Here is an 18,609-nt window from a genome sequence, read left to right as displayed (position 1 = left end):
TGTTTTGCTCAAGCTGTCTCCATTAATGAGGTAACACTGCGAGAGAAAAAAAACACGATGATTACAACCTTGACGAGATCTGCCTGAGACGAGCAAGCCACGCTCCAGTGCTTCCTTGGATCGTTAGCCCCGTCAGCCACGTTGGGATTATCCTGCTGGACAAGTAGATGCTCATTGTCTTGGCTAAACTCAATTGATCCTGAATAATAAATTTGGGCATGTGGTTAATTAACTTCCTTTGGTGAGAGGCAGATGGGCTGTTAGGTAAACAGCAGCTGAGACAACAAGCTCCCAAGTGGTCATATGACAAATCTTGTTTATACGCAATTGGAAAACAGCCAAGCTGGAAGCAGGTACCATTAGCGCAAAACAATACACTTCCTCCCTGACCTTTTCCAATTGGAGGTAAACTGGGATTTGCTATTGTTTGAAATGCCATGTTAAAATACTCCTGCAGGATTTAATTTTCGTTCACTGGGCATGGGATTATATTGTGTGTATGTGCTTCAACCTGAATTTCTCGATTTAAATTTCTGCCAGGCACAACTAATCCATTTATTTTAACTGGTTAATCTTAATCGCCTGCTAAAATCGCTAAGAGAACAAATGTGTTAAGGTAACAAGAGGAGGACATACGTGAGTGGGGTTAAGGGGTCAGGCCTGACAAATTTACCCGAGGATTCGACAGCTTTGTTGGCAGCAGGATTTCCGCCGGTGTGGTTTTTACTTTTATTCCAGCGAGCTTTCTACAAATGTGTCACATAATCAACCGGGAACTCACAAGGTAAGCATGAATCTGCTAAAGGAGGTTCCCTTCTGAGCCAGGTTGAACATCAACTGTCCCAGTGAAACGATAGGGTGCAGGGCGGCACGGTGGCGCGGTGGTTAGCACTGCTGCCTCGCGGCGCTGAGGACCCGGGTTCGATCCCGGCCCCGGGTCACTGTCCGTGTGGAGTTTGCGCATTCTCCCCGCGTCTGCGTGGGTCTCACCCCCACGAGCCAAAGATGTGCAGAGTAGGTGGATTGGCCACACTCAATTACCCCTAATTAGAAAAAAATAATTGGGTACTCTAAATTGGAGGTGTGTTGATTTGGCGGGTACGAGATGGCATGTGCCAGAGGAATCAACGGCGTGACCATTGGAGGAACACAGGGATCCGGGAGGATTATGGCACGGGAGGAGGTTAGTGAGGGACGAGGATGTGGAGAAACTGGAACAGGAGGAAGAGAAATTTAATTTGATTTTGCCAGACCCAGAGCAAAAACCAGTCGGCGAGCATTACGGTTGGGTTTTGGACTGGGTGAATAGAGTTGAATTGGAGTTCGCTCCTGGACCCACGCATCAAACTCAAGGTTGACACTCCCAGTGCTGTACTGGGGGTGTGCTGCACTGTCAGAAGTGCAGTTTTTCAGATGGGAAATTAAACTGAGCCATCGTCTGTCCTCTGGGGTGGATGGAAAAGATCAAATGATCATATTTCAAAGAGGAGGAGGGAATTAATCCCCAGTGACCTGACTGATATTTATACTTCAATCAATATTGCAGAAACAGATGATCCGATCATTATCAAATTCCTATTTCCTGTACTACAATCGTGACTACACATCATTGGTTGTAAACTGCTTTTGGATGTCTGATGGTTACGAAAGGTGCTTTATAAATACATCACGATAGGAAGGGAATCGATGGAAAGGTAAGATTCTGTCCTTGCCACGACCTAACACACTTTCCTTGGCCGAGTTCACTGACCATGCATGGTTTGGGTTCTGGGGGAGTGGGTGACAGGGATGGTGCTGGATTCCAGCCTCCACAATGAGTACACTCCCTCGGGAGAGCAGGAATACACCGGAGAGGAATCCCGAAAGGTGGAATGATTCACCAGTTTTGTCGGCCTTGGTCGGGCAGACAGGAGGGAGTGAGGAGGTTTCCGCAATCCCTCCTCTGTCTCCGCTTAGCAGGGGCCTTGTTGCCCCTATTCTCCTGGGTGGGGGGGGGGGGGGGGGGGGGGTGGTCCTAATCAGTGGGTGACAGAAGCCTGGCCAATTTTAGGGAAAATGAAATCCGTGATTTTCCTCTCCAGCTCCCCTAGCTGGTGAAGTCGAGTCCAGTCAATCCCTCTGGCCCTGATAAAAGACAGAACTTGCATTTATATAACGCCTTTCACAACGTCAGCAAGCCGCGCAGTGCTTTGCAACCAATAAAATACTTCTAAATTGCAGTCATTGTTGAACGATGATGCATGCTACACAGTGCATGTCTCTTGTACAGAATCATCTCCACCTCTCTCTCGCTCTCTCTCAGAATACCGTAAACCAGGCCTGTGGTACTTGCAAAGGCATGGGGCTTGAGTCAGATTGGAGCCTTTTTGGTCTCTGTGTCCGGCTCACGTACTGTCAGTAGATGGAGCTAACAGCAAGTGGTTAAATAATCAAGGTGCTAAATCAGTTAGGGACGGGGATTGAGCCGAAGGGAGACAGATATCCAGAGCCTGTGGGTGGGATTCTCTCAGCCCGGGGGCCAGGCCAGAGAATCTCCGTGACCGGCGCGAATGGCGCCACCCCGACACCGAGACGCGTTTCTCCGCAGAGCCCCCCCCCCCCCCGCCGATTCTCGGCCCGGGATGTGCCGAGCGGCTATAGCAAAACACCCGAGTCCCACCGTTCTAATCTGCTCTCAGCCAGCGGGATCTCGGCGTGGAAGCGTCCGGGGACAGCCTGTGTGGGGGGAGGGAGGGATCGTCCCGGGGGGGGGGGGGGGGGGGCCTCCGTTGTGGCCTGGCCCGCGATCGCCGCCCACCGATCGGTGGGCCGGCCTCTTGGGCTGGGGGCCTCCTTTCTTCAGCGCCGGCCCCTTTAGCCCTACGCCATGTTGCGTCGGGGCCGGCGCGGAGAAGGGAGCCACTGCGTATGCGCGGACCCCCCCGGCACCCAGTTGACGCCGGGATCGTGCCTTGCTGGTTCCCCTGTAGGTTCCAGAATTGCTGATCCTGAGGCCGTGCTGACGATCCTGAGGTCATTTCCGACGGGGTCAACACTTGGCCTCAGGATCAGACAATCCCTCCCCGTGTACCTGAAGCCGGTAGTGCAGGCAGCAGTTCAAAGCTACCAGCCTGGGTGTGGGGAAGGGACTGGGAGGAATCTGACCTTGGGGTGCTTGGTTTTCCAGGAATAAACTGGGATGACTGTTTATCCCAGTCATAAACAGGGATTCCAGTGTAAGGGATCAACTTCCTGAGCTCGAACAAAACATGCCTTCCACCCGTTTCTACGGGTAAAATTGCCCTGCGAATATACAAAGGGGAATTTTACAGTGGGACCTATCAAAGGCTGGTGAAAGAGAGGCAGCAGACACCAGGCTGATCTTCACTGTATCTTCACATGGTTCCCTGCTCACTGTGTGAGGACACGGATTCTCCAGCACGGAGACAACGCCTTCAGAAAAGAAACATAGGTGGAAGTCATCAGTGAGTGAGAAAAACAAAATGGGTTTCAAAAGAAAGTAGAAAAAAAATTGGGTGGATCAATTAAGACAAAAAAAAGTGATCTTAAAAAGAGGAAAATTAAAACCGAAAGTTTTGGGTGTGATCTGGAGAACAAAATTATTTTAACTTTTTTGCTAAATTTGATTCTGCTGATTTAAGCAGAGGAGATCAAGTTGTAAAGGTGATTGGAGCTGAAGGAGATTTCCTGCTTCAAAGACTATCAGTGTTATCATGTTGAACTTTTATAAAACACTGGTTTTGATCCAACTAACACATCGTGACTGATTCTACAGGATGCACTGAAATGAAAAAAAATGAAAATCGCTTATTGTCACGAGTAGGCTTCAATGAAGTTACTGTGAAAAGCCCCTAGTCGCCACATTCCGGCGCCTGTCCGGGGAGGCTGGTACGGGAATCGAACCGTGCTGCTGGCCTGCTTGGTCTGCTTTAAAAGCCAGCGATTTAGCCCAGTGTGCTAAACCAGCCCCACTGCAGGAACTCATTAAGGCTCCTTGGGAAGCACCATCCCAACCCACAACCGCTACCATCTCAAAGGACAAGGGCAGCAGATACCTGGGAACCCCACCGCCTGGAGGTTCCCCTCCAAGTCACTCACCATCCCAACTTGGAAACTTATCACCGTTCCTTCCCTGTCGTTGGGTCAAAACCCTGGAACTCCCTCCCTGACAGCACAGTGGGTGTACCTACACCACGTGGACTGCAGCGGTTCCAGAAGGCAGCTCGCCACCACCTTCTCGAGGGCAATTAGGGATGGGCAACAAATGTTTGCCCAGCCAGTGATGCCTACTTACCTTGAATAAATATATTTTTAAAATTCTGGGCATGCCCACTTTAGGAAAGATCTGAAGGCCTTGGGAGAAGTTGCACGGGAGATTCACCAGAAAAGGTTTCCAGGGTGCAGAGAAAGACTGGGGAGCAGGGGTTGTTATCCTAGGGGATTTAATGGTGTGGTTCAGGGCTATGGAGAGAGAAATGGGTTGCTCTGGCAGGAGGATCAGTAACCAGAGGGACATGGCTTTGGAATAATTGGAAGTGGAACCACAGCATCTTTTTGCTCAGCAGGTTGTCAGTACAGAAAATACAGGCCCCGAAATAGGAACATCCTTTGCCATCTCTAACGGTGTAAATGGGCTGGCGGGGGGGGGGGGGGGACAGTAGCAGTGCCAAGTGCGACGATTTGAGGCGGTGACGGGATTAACAAGAGGGGAAATGCTGGAAAAGCTCCGCGGGACTGGCGCCATCTGTGGAAAGAGAAACAGTGTCGACGTTTCGAGTCCGTGTGACACTTCGGGGCTTCTTCGGAGGGGCGAGAGGGGGGGGGGGGGGGGGCGGTCACAGTGGCCAACCCGGAATTGATTGCGTGATGGGTGGGTGGGGGTGGGATTGAGGGAGGGCGGGGGTGGGGGGGGGGGGGGGGGCGAGGAAGCTGCCGACAGAATGAAGCACTGTGGAGAGAGAACAGGCTGCATCAGCGCGCTTCTGTGAACAAAGACAATTGCATAAAGTGACTTTCATTGACAGCACTGTGAGGAGATGAGGACTGGCATGACTAGAAAAGGTTGTCATGATGCATCTGCCAAAGCTGTGCTGGAGTCAGTGGTGCAGAATGAGATGACAGCAGAGCTGTAGTACTTTGTGGAGTGTGCTTAATGAACATATCAGTGTGAGGCATTCATGTGTGAAATATTAAGCTTCAGAAAACACTTCAGTGCAGAGCCATCTGGTCAACTATTGTGTGCTAACGGCTTAGACTAATTTTTAATGTGCTTTTTATGTAAGTGCTGGATGTACTTGTCACCTTTGCCTCGCAATTGGAGAGCAACTAGGTATTGGTAGCAAAAAAAAACACCAAGTACAATGAGTGGTAAATATTCAGTACAAGTAAATGTGACTAATTTCTTCACTTTGGCTCATTGTCACCGTTACGATCAGGTCTGCCAGATTAAATAGCATCGTTTAGAGTCTGAGGAAACATCATCTGAAGGTGCACACTGCTCTTAAAATCACATTGAGTGAGAGAGTGTTGCGTAGTGAGTTCAGGAGTATTTACCAGCTGAAACAGAGAAACAGAGGTCTCTGGCTAATACTGTTGGTTAAACTCCGATTGGATGACTTTTTAAAACGACTTGTGAATAAATTGATGAAGCTCCCTTTGTGAGGTGGGGAGGGGCCACGTGCAGCATCCCCCCCCCCCCCCCCCCCCAGCTAGAGAGAGGCTCCTCCTATTGGCTAAAGGGTCGAGGACCAGAGGACCAATCCAAGGTGATTGGTAACAGCGATGTGAGGAGAAACCTTTTTTCCCCCGGAAGTGGTTTGGATCAGGAATGCACTGTCTGAGAGTGTGGTGGAGGCAGGTTTCATCAAGGCTTGAAAAAGGGAATAGGATTTATTTTTAAAAATGTTATCCCATCTTTTACAAAGGGTAAAGTAGACAGAGAAAACCCTTAATACATCTCATCTCTCGCTCGTAAAAAGGGCGGCATGGTGGTTAGCACTGCTGCCTCGCGGTGCTGAGGACCCGGGTTCGATATTGGCCCCGGGTCACTGTCCGTGTGGAGTTTGCACATTCTCCCCGTGTCTGCGTGGGTCTCACCCTCACAACCCAAAAAGATGTGCAGGCTAGGTGGATTGGCCACGCTAAATTGCCCCTTCAATGGGGGAAAAAAAGAATTGGGTACGATAAATTTATATTTTCAAAAAATTCTTGCTCCTAAAACCAATTTGAATTCAAATTGAAGCCAACTCACAGTCTCCACAGGGATTCATACACGATGCAAGCTGATAAGAAAAGGCATGGACCTCATCGCGGGCTTGATGTTAGCGAAAAGGCCAAAAAGCGATAGGAATAGGATTATTATCTGAAGATGAATAATTTTCTGGGCTACAGGGAAAGGGTGGTGGTGTGTTGGGTGTAGCTAAGTTGCTCTTGCAGAGAACCAGCATTGTCACTGTTGGTGGAGTGGCCTCCTTCTGTGCTATGACTATTTTATGATTCGATGAAGGCGAGCACCAACTCCAACGCCAACCACAACTGTAAACCCAAGTGCTAAAGTCATAGGAGGGAGGAAAAGTTGAGCCTCGATGAACAAGAACAGAGATTGATAGAATCGTGATATCGTTCAGACAGCCTTGTGGAGAAGGACACATAGTCACCAACATTATTGTTTTTGGCAGCTCCACCACATATGGACATTCTACCCAATCGGATGTTGCTTGCAGTGTTGGGTGAAACCATATTCAGTCCTGGTCCCAGTGCAGGCAACCATCAACACTACTAGACTGGCCGAAATATCTGATTATTGGATCTACTCCCGAGCATGAGCTTGGCTCCTGTCTCTTAAACACCAGGCAGGTCAATGTGACCCTGAACAAACCTTGCTAACCAGCACGCCCAGTGAGTCAACGTGACGTCAAAATCAACAGCAATTAAATGCTGGCGTACAAAAAAACATGCACATACAGTTTTTTTTAAAGCGGAATCTCAAGGGGGTTACGGAGAAGCCTACTATCTTTTGGTTGATTGTCTACATGTATATTTTCAGGGACGGGTTTAAGGATTAGCTGCTGCACCCAGCGAGTGAGCTGCTGAGGTCTTAGTGCTTCTCTATTTCTGGCCTCTTCCCCACATGTTTGATATTAATCACCATTGGCGGCTGTGCCCTTAGCTGCCAAGGACTCTGGAATTCCCTCCTTAAAACCTCTCCGTATCTCCCCCTTTTAAGATACTCTAAAAACTATCACTCTGGCCAAATTTCTGGGCACCTCATCGAATATCCAATGTGGCTCGGTGTCAAACGGTGCTCGATTAAAACCCCTCGGAAGCGTCTTGAGACAGTTTACAGCATTATCGATGCTGTGTAAATGTAGCTAGTGTTGTGTTTCTTCAATTAATCTCCAGGCTCTGCCCCTGAAAGTGGTGCTGCTTTGGGTTGGGGTCTACGGCACGGCAAACACTACCCGCCAGCAACAATGGCTCCATTGCCAATTTCCGCTCAAGCAAGCGTTGATTAGCGTTGGGCAGGACGTCCGCCCCTCACTCAGGAGGAAACCTCCCACCCTCCAATCCCGGGAGAGCTGCTGCCCAATCTGATTGGTTGGCAGCGCGCCAGCCCTTTGCAGCAACAGCGCTCCAGTGGCCGGAGGAGGAGGTGCGGAGAGCTGCCCGAGACGATGATCAGAATTCTCTGGCAGCAGGATTGGGGGTTGGGCAGGAGCGGAGAATCCAGCAGGAGCCAAAACGTTGCAATTCTCCCCATGGCGGATCGGCTATCCAACGACTGACTCCACGAATGTCGCTTGCATCTCATGGACGCTCATCAAAGCGGCTGCCAGCCAGAATCCCGCCAGACTTCCAATCTTCCATCACGCCGGCCTGAAATTACATCTGTCTGAAACTCGATCGATAACGAGTGGCCTGCACAAGAAGGCCCTCCGTTCGCAAGGGACTTTGGGGCGAGTTCAACACTGTCGCTGTGCTGCGTCGCTCCTGATGCGCTGCACCCCACTCTGCCGGGGCAGACCGCTTCCTGCCTCCATCTCCATGTCAAGCTGGTCTTCACGGACAGCATTGTGCTGCTGGACCCATTGAACCTCCTGTGTCACCGAGTGGGGTTGGGGAGCACAGGGGTCTCCCTGGTGCCACACACCTGTGTCTACCTGGACAGCGCTGTACTGTGGCATTCAGACAGCCATCACAAAAGGGTCCGAGGTTTGACAGGGGGTGGAGTGGCGAGGTGAAGCCAGGTGTGGGGAGGGTGATCTGGCAACGACAAAGGGGGCAATGCGGAAGGAGGCCTGTACAAGGGGGGTGGGGAGGGGGTGCTCAGAATGACAGGCAGAGGGGCAAGGATGTGGATGCGGAAGATAATCAATGGAAGGCAGAGCGAAGACCGAGGGGAGGGAAGCTGGACCCGAACAAGACTGCATGAAAAACTCACCAACAAGGGAGTCAAAGGGATACCACACTGTTTACTGGAAGGGGATGAATGAAGACTCCAGAGGGGCAGGTGGGGCACAGGGCGCCTCACAGATGATGGGCTCAGGGGGAGGGTGATTGACTCAAGGAACAGACTTCTCCTTGAGGCTGCCAGCCCTTTCACCCTGGATTGCTGACATCCTGCATGGTCTAGTGAAGACTGTTAGGCTGGAGGGAGTGATACGAGTGTACTGGACGGTATTTAAATATAGTCCCGGTACCTTTTTAGACGACAGGCCAACAAATCATGACGGGGAGGGTAGGGGAGGCTTGGTTGGGGGGGGGGGGGGGGGTGTCACTAGGGGGGAAAGTGGAGGCTGGTGGTGGAGGAGGGGGGGGCAGAGTGGTTGTCATGTTCTGTAGACTGGCCGAAGTGAATGATGAACTACAGGATATATAGTTTAAACTATTGATCATTAAACAACTGCATGTTAAAGATAACAAAGATCAATAAAATAATAAACGACTAACACTAATTAACTATTGAAGAGACTTCTACAAAATACATCTATCCCCTGGCACGACCTACTCCCAACTCCCGGACCACCGGGTCACGTGGTGGGTTTTCACTGCCACCTAGTGGTCGGAGGTCGTGCATAACATGGCATACAGACTTGCTTTATGCATATCACCACAGTGGTCCCTGGGCCTTCAGGGGAGGGCGCTCCCACTCAGAAAGGGTTTCTGATGAAGCCGTCCTCCTGCCTTTCCCGAAAAGTGATAAAAGCAAAATACCGCACTTTCCGGAAATCTGAAATAAAAACAGGAAATAAATGATAATTGCTTATTGTCACGAGTAGGCTGCAATGAAGTTACTGTGAAAAGCCCCTAGTCGCCATATTCCAGCGCCTGTCCGGGGAGGCTGGTACGGGAATCAAACCGTGCTGCTGGCCTGCTTGGTCTGCTTTAAAAGCCAGCGATTTAGCCAAGTGAGCTCAACCAGCCCCTGTATGCTGGAAATGCTGGACCAACTCAGCAGATCTGACAGCATCTGTGGTGTTTCTTCCCCCCCCCCCCCCCCCCCCCCCCCCCCACCCTCACCAGTCCCCCCAAAAGTGATGTCAGACTGGGGATTACAACATAATTCCGCCTTCTTCCAGGTTTCATCCGGGTGTGTTTTAAGGAGAGAGGGGACCTCTCGCACAGTTGTCCGATTAGCAATTAACTGCTGTTTCACCAAGGATTCTAGATTTAACAGGCGTGTGGCCCTTTGCTTGAGCTATACTGAATTTGTCCAGGGTCATTGAGGCAAGTACGCAATGGGAAATGCTACTTCAGTGAAACTGACAGGCTGGGAAGCCTTTGAACAGTGAAATTGTGGAGTTTCGGCCATGGTCAGGTGAGTGACTCCTTCTCAGTGACTGCTTTCTGCACTAGACAGGTGATTACCAACTTGTTCGAATTTCAACCTGCCTTGTATGTCATTCAATTTCCTCTGCACTTCGCTGCTTCAATGCAGCCTGGGAGATAATCCTGCAATGCCACCTTGGACCTCTGATGAAGAGCAGCAACAGCTGTCTTCCCCTAAGAGCAGAGGGGCAGATTCAAAAGTCCAGCTCTAAACCCCACGGTCTACAGTCGGCAATCGGCTCTCCTCGCACATGGGATCACCATTACGTCAAGAGGCCCAGGCTTTCATGGCAGGTCGCTGTTGGCATCTGCAGCCTCCCTGAACAACAAATCCGTCCCACTGGACAGGTGGGTGCACATTGCTGGAGATAATCCCGCTCTTATCCTGCAGCACGGTAGCACAGGTGATTAGCACTGTGGCTTCACAGCGCCAGGGTCCCAGGTTCGATTCCCTGCTGGGTCGGTGTCTGTGCGGAGTCTGCACGTTGTCTACGTGGGTTTCCTCCGGGTGCTCCGGTTTCCTCCCACAGTCCAAAGACGTGCAGGTTTTTTAGGGGCTGGTTTAGCACAGGGCTAAAGAGCTGGCTTTTAAAGCAGACCAATGCAGGCCAGCAGGACGGTTCAATTCCCGTACCAGCCTCCCCGAACAGGTGCCGGAATGTGGCGACTAGGGGCTTTTCACAGTAACTTCATTTGAAGCCTACTTGTGACAATAAGCGATTTTCACTTCGTTTTCTTATTGGGAGAATTTGCTGTAGTTTCATCATGAGTTGTAAGTCATTCAGAGATACTTTCTAGTAGACTCTGTAGACTGTTTGCTGTTAGTTCGTAGAGACGATACCCCACCTCCAACCCACTGGCTGTCGACACTTTCTTTTACCCTGGTGACCAGTTGACCAGATGAACCTGCCCCTGTGAAGTCTGGGAAACATTTCAAACATCTGCTGGGGTTGTTGTATTTGTAACTGACTCCAGTTAAGTTTGTAGAGGCCACAGAAAAGGATGTGATTGATGATTGAGTTATAAAAGTCATTGCAACTGTTGACACTCATTCTGCAACATAAATCAATTTCGAGTGTGATGAGGCAGCAGAGAGAAGATCTATTTTTCCTTATTCTACCTACTTCAGCAGGAAGTGGGGAAAATACTGGCTAACTGAATCTCTACAAGCTTTAGATAAACACTATTAAACTTAGTGTCAATAAATATTTTGGAGTGATTGTGTGTGCAATTATGTGTATAATACATGAGAGTAATTATAACCTGGAATCACGGCAGGAATGAAGAGAGAAGGTGTCATTTAATTTCAACCTGATTGTAAAAAATGAGAGGTTTTTAAATTGCAGGATTATGTAAATGAGTGCTTCGTAATTATCCAAATTAACCCTAACCCACTGGTCTGAATCATTTTACATGACCTTGTGATTGAAGAGAGAAACAAAAAAATATTGCGCTGAATAAATTCCTGTTGATTCATTTTTCACACAACCGTCTCCATTCCTCGAGGTGACGATTGTTAAACTTCCAAAATGTCTTGTCCAAATTTCCATTCTTTTCCCCCGTCAAACCGTGTGAGGAGGTATCAGGACAGGTCACCAGAAGCTGGGGTTTGTAGCTGGAATAGATAGCTACAGAGTAGATACCAGTAGCTCAGTCAAAGAGGTAGGTTTTTAAGGAGCAGAGAGAGAGAGAGAGAGAGGCAGGAAGATTTAGGAAGGGAATTTCAGAGCTTAGAACTCAGGCAGATAGAATTAAGCCATCGCCCTTGACATTCAATATCATTACCATCACTGAATCCCCCATTATCAACATCCTGGGGGTTACCATTGACCAGAAACTGAGCTGGACCAATCATATAAATACTGTGGCTACAAGAGCAGGTCAGAGGCTGGGAATCCTGCAGTGAGTAACTCACCTCCCGACTCCCCAAAGCCTGTCCACCATCTACAAGGCACAAGTCAGGAGTGGGATGGAATACTCTCCACTTGCCTGGATGAGTGCAGCTCCAACAACACTGAAGAAGCCCAACACCATCCAGGACATTCAAACCATCCACCACCGACGAACAGTGGCAGCCGTGTGTGCCATCTACAAGATGCATCAAGGATACTTCGACAGCACCTTCCAAACCCGCGACCTAGAAGAACAAGGCAGCAGATACATGTGAACATCACCCCCTGGAAGTTCCCCATCGAGCCACAGATGAGCCGACTTGGAAATATATCGCCATTCCTGCAGTGTCGCTGGATCAAAATCCTGGCGCTCCCTCTCTAACAGCACTGCGGGTGTACCTATCTTTCTTTACCCTGTCGAAATAGTTCAGAATTTTGCACACCTCAATAAGGTTGCATCTTAAGCCTCTCTGCTCCAAGGAGAACAAGCCCAATTTCTCCAATCTTTCCTTGTATCTGAAATTCATCATTCCTGGTATCATTCTAGTAAATCTCCTCTGCACTCTCTCCAGGGCTTCAACATCCATCCTTAAATAAGGTGCCCAGAACTGAAGACAAATATTCCAAATTTGATCTGACCAATGAGGTGCAGCATTGTTTCCTTGCTTTTATATTCTATGCCTCTATTTATAAACCCCAGGATCCTATAATCCTTAACATCTGTTTGAACTTGCCCGGCCACCTTCAGAGAATTATGCACTTGAACCCTGAAGCCCTTCGGCTCCTGTATTCCCCTCATTGAGCCGATGTTGTCTCCCATGTTTCTTCTACCAAAATGCATTACCTCTATTTCTCTGCATTGAAATTCATCTGACAGGTCAAAGCTTCCGATCGGCCTTCTTGAAAGTGAACCCTCGGAAAGCAACGGATCCTGATGGGGTCCCTGGCCATGCATTCAGATCCTGCGCAGACCAATTGGCGGGTGTGTTTGCAGATATTTTTAACCTCTCCATACTCCGTTCTGAAGTTTCCACCTGCTTCAAGAGGACCACCATCATACCGGTGCCAAAGAAGAACCAGGCAACGTGCCTCAACGACTACCATCCGGTGGCCTTGACATCGATCATTATGAAGTGCTTCGAGAGGTTGGTCATGAGACACGTCAACTCCATACTCCCAGAGTGCCTTGATCCACTGCAATTCGCATACCGCCACAACCGGTCCTCAGCAGACCCCATCTGCCTGGCCCTAAACTCATGCCTGGAGCATCTCGACAACAAGGACTCCTATGTCCGACTCCTATTCATTGACTACAGCTCCGCCTTCAACACCATAATCCCAGCCAAGCTCATGTCAAAACTCCAAAACCTAGGACCTGGATCCTCCAGTTCCTTACCCATAGACCACAATCAGTAAGGATAAGCAACAACACCTCCTCCACAATAGTCCTCAATACCGGGGTCCCGCAAGGCTGTGTACTTAGCCCCCTACTCTACTCCCTGTACACACACAACTGCGTGGCAAAATTTGGCTTCAACTCCATCTCCAAGTCTGCTGACGATGCGACTGCTGTGGGTTGGTCTCGAATAACGATGAGTTAGAGTACAGGAGGGAGATAGAGAACCTAGTGGTGTGGTGTAGCGACAACAATCTCTCCCTCAACATCAGCAAAAGTAATGAGTTGGTCAGTGACTTCAGGAAGCAAAGTATCGTACACACCCCTGTCTGAATCAATGGTGCCGAGGTGGAGATAATTGACAGCTTCAAATTCCTAGGTATGCACATCACCACATGTCCTGGTCCACCCATGTCAATGCTACGACCAAGAAAGCACAACAGCGCCTTTACTTCCTCAGGCATGTCCACACTGACTCTTACCAATTTTTACAGGTGCACCATAGCAAGCATCCTATCTGGCTGCATCACAGCCTGGTATGGCAACTGCTCAGCCCAAGACCGTAAGAAACTATAGAGAATCGTGAACACGGCCCAGTCCATCACACAAACCTGTCTCCTATCCATTGACTCTATCTACACCTCCCGCTGCCTGGGCAAAGCGGGCAGCATAATCAAAGACCCCTCCCACCCAGGGTATTCTCTTTTCCAATTTCTTCCCGAACAGGCGCCGGAATGTGGCGACTAGGGGCTTTTCACAGTAACTTCATTTGAAGCCTACTTGTGACAAGCAATTTTTATTTCATTTCCATCAGGCAGGAGATGCAAAAGTCTGAGAACACGCACTAACAGATTCAAAAACAGCTTCTTCCCCGCTGTTACCAGACTCCTGAATGACCCTCTTATGGACTGAACCAATCTCTTCACACATCTTCTCTACTGAGTAGCACTACACTCCGTATGCTTCACCCAATGCCTGTGCCTATGTATTTACATTGTGTATTTATGCATGTTCTATGTTTTTTCATGTATAGAACGATTTGTCTGGGCTGCACGCAGAACAATACTTTTCACTGTGCCTCAGTACACATGACAATAAATCAAATTCAATTCAATTCCGGTGTCTACCCATTTGGCAAACTTGTCAATGTCCTTCTGAACATCCTCACAAATCACTATTCTCCTTCGCTGAGTGTCATCTGCAAATTTAGAGATTTTGCCTCCAACACCCACCATGAAATCTTTTACATAAATCATTAAAAGCAAGGATCCCAACACTGAGCCCTGGGAAACATCACTTTCAACTCGTCTCCAGTCTGAGAAATGCACATCTATACTTATCCTCTGTTTCCTATCTCTTAGTCAACTACTAATCCATGCTGCCATCAATCACAAACATTCCTATTTTGCTCACCAACCTGCCACGTGGCACTGTATCAAAAGCTTTCTGAAAGTCCAAATACACAACATCCCCAACACTACCCTCATCTTGTAGCCACCTGGGGTGGCCACGTCCCGATTACAAAATGGACACTTTGCAAAGAATGCAGGGAAAACGGACAATGCTGAGAAAGCAAGCAGGTGCAAGGTTTGTCTGTTGATTGGAGCTATAGCTCCCAGACAAGACCGATACTGCAAAGCCATTACCATACTAATGAGCCATCTCCGGGGACAAAAGAGAAACATTTTAGGTAAACGATACTAAAGCAGACACCCCGGCACCAGAGGAGACTAGAACAAAGCAGGCCAACGGCCACCTAGGCCCCGCCCAGCAATCAGGGCAGCCACCCCTTTATTGGAGGAAATCAATACCAATGATCAGGATACGGTCCAATTAATTGGGACCAAGTTCAAGGACCGCCCAAAAGCACGCGAAGCCCCCTTTGGGTATAAGAAGGATCCCCCAAGAGAGAATCGTTCTTCTTGGCCTTGGCTCTCAACGACGAGTGGCCTGCCAAGCAGCTGCACCAGAACAAGTAAGTCCAAAGTCAACGCACGCTACGAGATAGAAGCTCCTAGCTACTATTCCGTACCAGCTCGACCCCAGCAGCCTCAGAACCAGACAACGGCCATTGTTCCTCTGACTGAGTGGGCGCCCGAAGCTAAGTATAGGCTTTAGTAGTAGTGATAGTTTAGTTGGTAGAGTTTTGTGCATGAGTATATTTGACTGTGTGTGTAAATAAATGAGCATTGATTTCGAACTTACTAACTGGTGTATTGAGTCTTTGATCAGTATTCGGTTTTGAACCTTGTGGCTGTATCGAAAGATACCTGGCGACTCTTGAGCAAACGTAATTAGAATTAAGGAAGGCGACCATATTAACCGCCATAAACAGAGACAATTAAAGAGAAAACACAACGAGCAACAATCTACTGCCTGAGTTACCTCGCCAAATAACTCAATTAAATTTGTCAGGCGTGACCAGCCCATGACAAAGCCATGTTGACTGTCTAGCATTAACTTACTTTTCTCGAAGTATATATTTATATTCTCCCCTTAATGGCCTCCATCAGTTTTCCCGCTATTGATGTCAAGCTGACAGGTCTGTAGTTTCCTGGATTATCCTTTGCCCCTTTCTTAAACAACGGTGTTACATTTGCAATCAGCTAGTCCCCTGGGACTAATCCTGTGTTCAGAGAGGCCTGAAAAATTTCTGTCAACGGCCCTGCAATTTGCTCCCTTACCTCTCTCAGCAATCTGGGATGCATTCCATCCGGGCCTGGAGACTTCTCTACCTGGAGTGCTGCCAGCCTTTTTAGAACCTCTTCTTTATCTATCACTATACTGCTCAGTTGCTCAACACCCACATTTTCAACTGGGCCATTGTCACCAAGGACAGCCAAGTATGGAATGTACAGGAATGGGAATAGGCAGGATCCAAGGTTTTGTTTGCCCAGTTTTACTGTCCAGGGAGCTGAATTTGGAGACGATTGCAACAAGGGTGATTGCAACACTGTGAGCAAGATGGGGATATTTGAAACTTGGGAGAAAGGCAAGTGAAGTTCAGGAGAGTAATAATCACAATGTACTACTGGTAGAAGGGAATGGTTGTAAGAGAGAGATCAAAGGGCCAACGATCATTTGGCAAATTAGCTGTAACTGGGAATTTCTAAATTAAAATACAAAATACTGGAAATATTCAGGTCAGGCGGAGTCTGTACCATAGAATTCCTACAGTGCAATGGGGGGGCCATTCGGCCCATCAGGTCTGCACCAACCCTCTAGGCATGATGAGCTGGAGCATTCCAAGATGCTATGAAAGCTGATTAGACTGGCATAGAGTCGATCACTTTTCAATGGTGCACCCTACCTCAGCCCACTCCACTGTCCTATCCCTGTAACCCCACCTAACCTACACATCCCTGGACGCTAGCATGGCCATTCCCCACCTAACCTGCACACCTTTGGACTGTGGGAGGAAACCAGAGCACCCGGAGGAAACCCACGCAGACACTGGGAGAACGTGCAGACTCCGCACAGACAGTCACCCAAGGCCGGAATTGGACGTGGGTCCCTGGCGCTGGGAGGCAGCAGTGCTAACCGCTGTGCCACCGTGCCATGTGTAGAGAGAATGAAAGGGTAAATGTCTCAAGTCGATAACCTATTTGTTAGTCAGAACACCTGCAATTTCAGAGCCTGTGTTATTCTGCTTCTGGTGAAGGGACTATTGATTAGGGAGTTAAAGAGTGAGGAATTGAATGAATAACAAGAGGATTGGAATTTATGGTAACCATAGCAATGCATGGTTTTTATATCACCATCATAAGCCGAGGTTTAAACCATAGATGGCACTTCAGCCTTGTTTAGATATGAGTAGAGAATATTGCTATGTTATTAGGGGCACTTTTTACAAGCATTTGGATAAGTAGAGAAGGTCAAGGGGAGGTAGAGGTGTTCAAAATCATGAAGAGCTTCGAGAGAGTAAACAAGGAGAAACTGTTTCCCGTGACAACAGGGCTGGTAAGAGGACAAGAGGATTGAAGCTGATTGTCAAAAAAAAGCAGCGTTGAAATGAAGAGAGAAGTAAACAAGTGAGTTGTTGGAATCTGGAGCCAGCAGTCCGATTGGGCAGGTGCAGCAGTAATTTTCAAAAAAAGGATTAGCTAAAGAGTTGAACGGGATAAATTTGGGGAGCTATAGGAAAAGAGCAGGGGAGTGGTTCTAGCTGAAGAGCAATTCCAAAGGGCCAGCATCGGCATGAGGAGCTGAATGGCCTCCTTCGGAGTTGGAGCATTCTGAGATGCTATGAAAGTTGATTGGCTCTACGCCAGTCCGGTCCGGTGCTCAAGAATGGAAAACTGCTAAAGATCTGCCTGGTCATTCGAGCCTCCCGGATTCCTCAGTTTATTTCCTTTGGCAGTGTGAGTTTCATTGGCCCTAACGTGAAGTAACGTGAAGTATTTATCTTTCTGGCAGAGGAAAAAAAATCATGCCAGCCTGCGTAAGCTGCATCTGCTGTCAGCTGGTGTCTAAGTGACATTGATTAAACTGGGCAGAATTCCCATCTGCGCGTGTGATATACCTGAAGCCTGTTAATGATAACACCTGCAAAAAAAAAAGAAAGAAAATCAATCACTGCCTCTCTCTCTCTCCTACCCGTTCTTTTCTGTTTATCTTCTTCTATTTCTGTCATTCTTCCTGTTCCACTCCTCCTTTCCCTTTGTTCCTCTCAGTCCAGGTCATTCCATGTCTCTCCCTCACGTTCTGCCCTTTTTAATCTCTTTCGCTACATCCCCAATTATCTGTCACACTTTTCTCAGTGCCTGTGGAGGCTTCTAGGTATGCGCCCGCATTGCCAGCGGGTAGATGGTCACGGGTCTTCATCACCCATTTGCACCCCCTAGTGGGCTGGGCACCGTATTCTCCCGGTCTGCATGATTTTCCAGTCCTGCGCACCGGGATTCACGAGAACGGAATTTATTACAGGTATTTCCCAGCGTGGCTCAGACGTGGTGGACCTCATGGGGGGGGGGGGGGGGGGGGGGAGGTAACTCCTTCAGGTCCCCAGAAAAGATAAACTTGTCAGGAAGCCCCTCCCCTCAGACAAGAGACCCCTATCAGGAAGCTAGCGGGCAGTCCAGACAGAGGCAGTGAAAGTAATTACTGTTGTAACACTCACCTGTACAATACACCTACTGGCTCAGACACAGGAAGCACCACGTGCCAGTCCCTGGAAAGAGAAACCACTCACCAGTATTTACACCCCTCAGATCCTTGAGCTGCAGGCCTTAATTCATTTCCCCTACTAGGCTGTGATTGACAGCTTCCACACACACGCGCACACACACACACAGCTGTCAATCTTGATCAGTCATCTTCCTTCACAGTTGAGTAACTCTAAAGTGCTCTAGCTTCAATGTTTATAAACATCAACCACTTTAAAGACAGTAAGAAGTCTTACAACACCAGGTTAAAGTCCAACAGGTTTGTTTCAAACACGAGCTTTCGGAGCACGGCTCCTTCTTCAGGTGTCGTGCTCCGAAAGCTCGTGTT

General features: G+C 48.6%; 1 long non-coding RNA gene across 2 annotated transcripts in view; it reads left to right on the top strand.

The window, feature by feature from the left end:
* The first annotated feature begins 333 nt into the window (after positions 1 to 333).
* The window catches only part of LOC119974780, an 82,378-nt gene continuing 64,102 nt past the window's right edge, over positions 334 to 18,609 (top strand). For both annotated transcript variants that reach the window (XR_005462572.1, XR_005462573.1), the window contains exons 1-2: positions 334 to 784; positions 1,547 to 1,694. This is a non-coding gene — a long non-coding RNA (uncharacterized LOC119974780). The remainder of the gene's footprint in view (positions 785 to 1,546; positions 1,695 to 18,609) is intronic.

This window comes from Scyliorhinus canicula, chromosome 12, assembly GCF_902713615.1.
Source record: "Scyliorhinus canicula chromosome 12, sScyCan1.1, whole genome shotgun sequence".
Classification (NCBI taxonomy): domain Eukaryota; kingdom Metazoa; phylum Chordata; class Chondrichthyes; order Carcharhiniformes; family Scyliorhinidae; genus Scyliorhinus; species Scyliorhinus canicula.
This window is presented reverse-complemented; position numbering and strand designations above follow the sequence as displayed.